This window comes from Plecotus auritus (genome assembly GCF_963455305.1).
Source record: "Plecotus auritus genome assembly, chromosome: 4".
In the NCBI taxonomy this organism is placed as follows: Eukaryota; Metazoa; Chordata; class Mammalia; order Chiroptera; family Vespertilionidae; genus Plecotus; species Plecotus auritus.
Genome location: NC_137775.1, coordinates 154,102,791 through 154,111,169, shown reverse-complemented (window position 1 = coordinate 154,111,169; position 8,379 = coordinate 154,102,791). Strand labels below are relative to the sequence as shown.

Genomic DNA, 8,379 nt, shown 5'->3' with positions numbered 1-8,379 from the left:
CTTAAATGGGAGGGTCATCAGATTCAGACCAGCCATGTCCTCCCTCCCACCCCAGCTGGGGGTAGGTGGGAAACAAGGACATCTCCATTTGACACCTCCCTTGGCACTGGTATGTGAGTCCCCTTAACTGTTAGTCCCTGGGAAGAACCCAAGGCCTTGACCTCCAGACTCAGCATTTGGGGGAGGGATTCCAGGTAAAGGAGGCAGAACTGGAAGGCAGATGTCCTGGGAGCAGCCCTCAGCCAGCAGGGGATGAGGCAGGGGGCTGCAGAGAGTGGGCTGGCATGGAGGAGGGGTGTAGCTTGGCAGGAATACCCCCAAACCCCACAAAAAGTGTCCCACCTCCCACAGATCCCCTACAGGCACGGGTGAAGTATGGGGTGGAGAGATACCGCCCTCCCCTCACACACACACTCAGCTGGTTGGCCTAGCACAGGCTGGGCACAGAGAAGCTGCTCAATAAATATTTTAAATGAAGCAAAGAGGGTGTGGGGGACAGAGGACAGGGCCTGGGACCCCTTGGCTCAGCTTGTTTCATTCAGAAAATAGCAGTTTAAAAATGCAAAAATCCTTTTCCTCCCTCCCCCTAATTTATGGGCCCGGGAAAGGGGTGAGGAAGGGCTGTCTCTACTCCAACCCTGCCCCCTCTCCTTCCCCTAAAAATCTATATACACATACACATATTTCTATAGCACCATAAAGGGGTCCTGCCTGTGCCCCCACACTTGGAGTTGGGGGAGCCAAGCCCCAGAACCTTGAGTGATAAGGGGAGCATCCCTCAGCTGAGGAGTGCAGGACAAACCCCTGCTGTTCTCACAAGTGGTAACCGATCTTCTCCCCTCCTGTGCCCTCCGCGGTGGAGGTGGTGGGATCTGCATCAGTCCCCACGGAAGAGGTGTGAGGACTAGTTTCTCTTCGACCAGCAGTCTGGAGACGGTTCCAGGCAAGCGCTGACCTGACCTGGCCCTGGGAAAACCAGGCGGGGAGAGGGCTCCATGCAAGGCACGTGGTGTCCACGCTCCCAGGCTGGGGCCCAAGGCAGGGGGCAGCAGGAACCCTGCTCCTCCCCCAAGCAGAACCAAAAAAGGGCCAAGCGGCCCAACTTGGCAGCAGAGCAACACGGCAGCATAGAAAGAGAAAGGGGGAGCAGCATGCAGGGAGGGCCCTGAGGTCCCCCAAGAAGAGCGAGGAGGTTCTAAGGCACTGATCCAGGGACCCAGGGTCTCATTGCCCGCTGTGCAGCCTGCTGCCCCCTTCACAGCCGGGCCAGGCTGGTGGGGGAGACGCCCACTTCCCCATGGCACTGAGGGGCCCGGGCTGCTGGGTTTTCCTAAGGAAGAGTCCATGGGAGAAAGGTGTAGGTGTGGTCAGGGGCAGTCCTGGCCCCAGGGCGCCTCACTAGCAGCCAGGCCGTGGCTGCCTGAGCACTGAGTACACGTCTTCCACTCGGCTGAGCCGCTAGAAGAAGGGCAAAAGGGCATGGAGCTCTGCGTCACTCATGCTGTCAAAGCAGGAGGCCACCGGTACGGCATCTTCCGGATGGGACAGTAGGAGGCAGGCTAGTTGTCCCAGATAAGCCCCCGCCGCTAGCCTCGCCCAGCCTGCTCAGGTCCTTGACTAGATTCCCGGGTGGAGGACGCACGACTCACGAAACAGCTGTGCTTGGAAGGCTCCCCACTTGTCCAGCAGGTCAGCCACTGGGTCTGCATCCCAAAGTGAGCAGCGTGCACTCGAAGAGCGCGCCCATTGGCTGCAGGAACGCGTCCACATGGGGCTGCTTCAGCACACAGGCCTGGTGGCCAACCCCACCCATCTGCACGGGGTGATGAAGTCAGCGCTGTTCACAGGCTGGAAGGAGCTGTGCACCGGGGTCTCATCCAGGTCGATGGCCATGCAGATCTTGTCTGAGTCCTGGGCCTTGGCCTCGGGGAGCAGCTACTGGACTGGGGTCTGCTGGCCACCACGCACCTTGGGAACAGCTCCGTTTTCCTCCGCAAGCAGGGGTGCCCCACTGTGGGTGGGCAGGGCCTCCCCATCATCCCGGCAGACGCAGCAGAAAAGTGAGTGGAAGATGCCCCCGCTTTGGGGTTTCTAAGAAGCGGAGGACTTCTGGTCACCTTTGCCCCGCAGTGCCCGGGCCTCCTCCTTGTTGATCTGAGTAATGATCGCCCAGCTCTCCATGGGGCCGGTGCCGGCTCCCAGCCTCCCTCCGTCCCCCTCCCCCCCCCCCCCCCCGCCCGCTGGAATCTGGGCATGGGGGGAGGGAAAGGAGGGAGGGATCCTCGCCAGCTTCAGAGGAGAGGGGATCCAGGTTCTTAGGGGGAGGGGGAGAGAGGGGGCCCGGAGGAAACTTTGTTACAACATGGAGTTTTAATGTTCATGCTTTTCTAAGAGTTTTGATTACGTCATATTGAAAATGTTCAAGGTATGATGGAGTGAAAAAGCAAGTATTATTTATTAAAACAACCTGGGTTAAAATCTCAGCTCTTCCACTTGGCAACTTTGTGACTCAGTGTTTATATCTATGTGTAGTGAGCAAAGAAATACTGACCACATACCAGGCTGTGTGTGTGTGTGGACACACACACACACACACACACACTCACACACACACGTGCTTTTCAAAACAGTTCCTGCTACAAAAAGAACACCTGATACATTCAGTCCCTCTCTTTCTCTTATACTCTTTCATTCTCTAAAAGTAACTCTAAAGTACCATGCTCTTGCTGTGGTTTTATTGTCTCTTAGTTCAAAATCATTCTGTATTTCAAACTAATTAATGGTAGGTGATAACTTCTAACATCTATTGCCTTTACTTTATATCTTAGTCTTAAAATAAAGCTATTAAATTAATTTACTCATCAAAAGCATTTGTTTTCTAACATGAAAAAGATATACTGGAAAATATGGCTATAAAACTTGGTACAGAGCATAGTACTATCCTATATAATAAAATGCTAATATGCAAATCAACCAAACCGTGGAACGACTTGTCGCTATGAGGCACTAACCACCAGGGGGCATACGCTCAAGGCAGGAGCTGCCCCCTGGTGGTCAGTGCACTCCCACAGGGGGAGTGCCGCTCAGCCAGAAGCTGAGCTCAGGGCTGGTGAGCGCAGCAGCAGTGGTGGGAGCCTCTCCCGCCTCCACGGCAGGGCTAAGGATGTCCCTGGGGGAGCGGGCTTAAGCTGTCAGTCGGACATCCCCTGAGAACTCCCAGACTGTGAGAGGGTGCAGGCTGGGCTCAGGGACCCCCCACCCCCAAGTGCATGAATTTCGTGCACTGGGCAGCTAGTCCTTTTATAAATAACCAAAGCTATCGGAAATGGGAAAGGAGAAAGGAAAGGTTGAGGAGACAGAAAATTAAATGGAAGTATATTATAAAATATAATAAGACATATACATCTTAAGAATCATGAGAGAAAAACAAATACATAGTTGGATAATTATATGTGTGCTGAATGAACAGAATAGACAATTAAGCCAATAAAGTTTTGTTTTAGTGTTGTAATGTTTCCTAGAGAAACTGAAATTGGACTTGCTTGGAAGAAAAGTAAGATTTAAATGGGTGAAAATGAGACAGAAGGTCATTCCAAAATAGGAATAAAGAAAGGAGATAAGAATTTCAAAGCTACTTATAATGTGCGCTTTTTTTATTAATTTTCATGCATTTTCTTTAATATGAAATGATTCTCTAAACTAATGTAATATGTCAAGTGAGCTGTGTCCTTAATGGATCAACACCAATGTCAGCTGAATTCCCTGAAGATGGATAAAGTAGAAAATACTCAAGCAATATGATTTGCACAAAGTGTCCTCTTGATTTTATCTTTTAAAAAGTCATTTAAAAGTTCTTGTAACTAGTAAAAGAAATAGTTCACCTTTGGAAAATATATAAATTCTACCAACATTACATTATCATTTTACTATTAACCAGAGCAAAATATGTGGAACTTGCTTCTGCTGGCAAATTCTAAAGATAAGTTTCCTTATCTTTCTATTCAAAGGTGCTGTTATTCAGAAATGGCTCTTGACCTGAAAGTTTGCTATGCTAGTTCACATAAACTGGTCACTTTCTGGTGTCTGTTTTGGTACTCTAATTTTAGGAAAATTTCTATAGTTTTTCAAATGCCAGTTCTTAATTTTCCATCATTTCAACACAATTCTTTGTACAATGTCTGAGTTCATCTAACATATTAATTTTTTTTTTTGTTATGTCCTATTTTGACCCTATCAGTGTAGTGCAGATTTATAGAAAGCAGAACCTACTGAATGTATTACTCTCTTGTGACAATGGGTGATGCCTGAGGTGCTGGATATGCCATTTTTAGAGCTGTTTTATGTGAAGGGTCAGATACTCTGAAAATAATGTCTCCCAAGAAACCTTCATCCTGAAAAGGTCTGCTGCATAATTCAGAGTGGCTACAAATGTCTGCGATGAAACTCTGGGAGCATGGGGAAGGCTCTCTCCCTTTGACACAGCTTAACTTAGTAGTTGAACCTTCACTTTGTAACATAGTTTTTCCAGTTCATTGTAGATGATGGCAGAGAAAACAATATGTCTCTAAAATAGTTAATATAGTGTTCATTCACTTACAGAAGTATAGCACCCTGGGAAAGATAGTAAATTTCAGTTTAGGAAATGCTGGAGTTAAGAAAACTGTTAAATTATATTTAACCCATTACTACTTAAATGTATTTGACCACATATATTTTTTTCCTTTTCTACATCACATATTAATATGCAGAATTCATGTTTGATAGAACACATCTAAGTTTTGTGAAGACTATCTATACTAATAAAAGGGTAATATGCTAATTAGACCGGATTCTTCCGGACATCCTTCCGGACAAAGCCACAGTGGTGGGGGCCAAGGCAGAGGCAGTAAGGGGCTATCAGGCCATCAGGGGGCAGTTAGGGGGTGACCAGGGCAGCAGGGAGGGGGGCCATTAGGGGACAACCAGGCTGTCTAGAGGGCAGTTATGGGGCAATCAGGCAGTCGAGTGGTTAGGAGCCAGCAGTCCTGGATTGTGAGAGGGATGTCCGACTGCCAGTTTATGCCCAATCTCACAGGGCCCAAACCAGCACTCGGACATCCCCCGAGGGGTCCCAGATTGGAGAGAGTGCAGGCCCGGCTGAGGGACCCCACCCCATGCACAAATTTTGTGCACCAGGCCTCTAGTCTTAGATAAAGCACAACAGGTATATTTATGGTAACCCTTTCAGGACTTTTTATTTGCTACCTTGAATCAGGCATCCTCAAGTTGGGGTCTAGTATATGGACATGTCCCAAGTTTCTTTATGTAAGAACCACTTTTCTATAATTTTCACAATTTATTATCTATTTTTTTACCCTGAGAAGATCATATAATTTATATGTCACGAAACACAGAGAAATATGATTGCATTTCTATTCTTCTTACTATTAATACATGTATCTTTTTTATTGAGGTATAATTTGCATACAGCATTCTGCATATGTCATACATCTAAAGCCCACCTCTGTAACCATCATCTAGCTCAAGAGACAGAATATTATACTTACCTGGTAAGAAAGGGAAAAGACAAATTTCCTCAGACCTTTCAGGACCACATTATTTTCTCAAAAAGAATAGTAAGCTTGCCGAAACCGGTTTGGCTCAGTGGATAGAGCGTCGGCCTGCGGACTGAAGGGTCCTGGGTTCGATTCCGGTCAAGGGCATGTACCTGGGTTGCGGGCACATCCCCAGTGGGAGGTGTGCAGGAGGCAGCTGATCGATGTTTCTCTCTCATCGATGTTTCTAACTCTCTATCCCTCTCCCTTCCTCTCTGTAAAATATCAATAAAATATATTTTTTAAAAAAAAAAGAATAGTAAGCAGAGGTCAGGAGAAAATTCTATAGAAACACTGACAAGTTGCACTTAAGTGGACTTATTCTAGGGAACAGACACTGGAGTAGAGGTTTGGCTTATTAACTGCACCAATAGGCAGACTGCAGATCCCTTCCCTTCCTCAAAGCTTTAGATCTAAGAAATTGACCAGCAAAACTGTGGAGTGAAATTCTTCAAACTGTCTTTCAGCAAATGTTCATGCACTAAGGTTATTTCCCTCGGATTCCTGATTTTTTGTACGCCTGGAGTGGGGTTGGAGACGTAGTGAAAAATATGAATAGATTTGTCCATAGAAGCGTTCATTGTTTGGGAGGATGAGGAATGATGACTGGCAGTTGTAGACAGTGTTTCTGAGCAGCAATGGAAGTGGCAGACCAGGACAGTTCTTTGTTTGAAGCAACATATGCATTACTTGAAAACACAGTCTCGTAGTTTCTTGTGCTAGCTGTAATTCCCTTTCTGTCTGGTTGTATGGCCATTTAAAATTGACTTGGGAAAAGTTAATAAGGTACATCCAGTTGTCAGTATCTTAATTCACTACTTATAATAGCTATAAAAATTCATGCCTATTATGTTCCCACCATTATGCTTAGGTTTCAAATGACATAATCTCTAAATCTCACCTCAACACTATGAAGGTATTAGTCCTATTTAATTAATGAAAATCAATAGGGAGACTAAGTACCTTGCCCTACATTGTACCAATACTAAATTGAGAAAGCAAGCTTTAACTCTAGGCACATCTGGTTTAAAAATCAAGATCTTTGCAATTTAACATGCATCCTATGATTTCTTTAGATTTTGCGTCCCTTAAAGCAACACTGTGAGTTCGGAATTGTTTTCATTTCACAGAGATGCAATCACTGAGGCCTGGCCTTTGAACCCAGGTCAGAAGACCTGGATGTAATACATTTTGACTAACCCAACAACATATATATGTATATATTTTTTCTTTTTAAATTCAGCTTTATAAAACTTTTTTTTTTTTACTAAGAAGTTCAAAAACATACTATAGCAAAGAAAGAGAAACATGTTGCTGACTTTTAAAAGAAAATGAAAATTCATAGTTTAAATGGTGAGAGGACTCTAACATGTTTCTAGCTTGTTTTTTTATCCTCATCCAAGGATATGTTTCTATTGATTTGAGAGAAAGAGGAAGGGAGAATGTGTGTGTGTGTGTGTGTGTGTGTGTGTGTGTGTGTGAGAGAGAGAGAGAGAGAGAGAGCGAGAGAGAGAGAGAGAGAGAGAGAGGTGAATCCATGTGAAAGAGAAACATGGGTCAGATGCCTCCAGTTTCTGTTCACATAACGGGATCGAACCTGCAACCTTTTCAGTGTACTGGAACCAGTGTACTCCAACCAACTGGGCCACCTGGCCGTCAATTTCTGATTTTTAAGGAACAAATTAAGAAATGGCTTCCACCCTAGCTGGTTTGACACAGTGGATAGAGTGTCAGCCTGTGGACTGAAGGATCCTGGGTTCAACTGTGGTCAAGGTCACATGCTCGGGTTGGGGGCTTGATCCCCAGTGGAGGGTGTAAGGGGGCAGCTGATCAATGATTCTCATCATTGATCTTTCTATCTCTCTCTTCACCTCCCTTCCTCTCTGAAATAAAAAAAAAAAAATTTAAAATAAATAAATAAATAAATAAATAAATGGCTTCTTAGAAAAGAAGACAGAAGTTTAGAGCTGGGTTTCCATCATTCAACTCTATTTATATAACTGACAACATTAATATTTTTAGCTTACAGTTAATATATGATGTTCATTTTTTGGATATTAATATATATTGAGATTAAGATAAACTATGAGTCATTAAAATAAATACACACAAAAATTAAACAGAAAATTATAGCAGTTAGCCTTAGGTACACAAATATAGATATATTTACATAAACTTAAAAGAGTGTTTAGTACAGTGAGAGAGAAACATTATAAAATATGCCACTTTTGGTTTAACTGTTTTACCTTTAATTTTCTCACACTTCTCTGGGAAATTTGTCTTTTATTTTCTTAATTAATTTTATATTTGGTAAAGTTAACATGACATAAAAGACGCAAAAAGCCAAAACCATTACTGATTCTGGACATTACAAATTAATGCATAATTGACATATACATATACAATAAAAAATGATCTTTCTGTAAGATTATTATTACAGCATTTATTTGGAGACTCTAAAAAGGGAAGTAAAAGCATGGCATATATTACAGTTCTATTGACGAAATTGTTTTATGTTTATCAGTGTCGTTAGAGGATTCATGCCTTACTGAGGTCTACCCTATATAATAAAAGCCTAATATGCTAAGTGTCCAGTTGTCCCACTCACTATGATGTGCACTGACCACCAGGGGGCAGATGCTCCAACCAGTAGGTTAGCTTGCTGCTAGGGTATGGTTGATTCGGACTGAGCAAGATGGGCCGGACATGCCCTGGAGCCCTCCCCCGGTCCCTTCCTGGCTGGCCAACCTCCCGCTTCCCTCCCTGGCCCCGATTGTGCACTGGT

General features: G+C 44.6%; 1 pseudogene across 1 annotated transcript; it reads right to left on the bottom strand.

Annotated features, from left to right (window-relative positions):
* Positions 1-1,398: 1,398 nt before the first annotated feature.
* Positions 1,399-2,181, bottom strand: LOC308246860 (carboxy-terminal domain RNA polymerase II polypeptide A small phosphatase 1-like; annotated as a pseudogene). Its single transcript has one exon. The product of its transcript is annotated as a carboxy-terminal domain RNA polymerase II polypeptide A small phosphatase 1-like (transcript).
* Between the last annotated feature and the right edge of the window lie 6,198 nt (positions 2,182-8,379).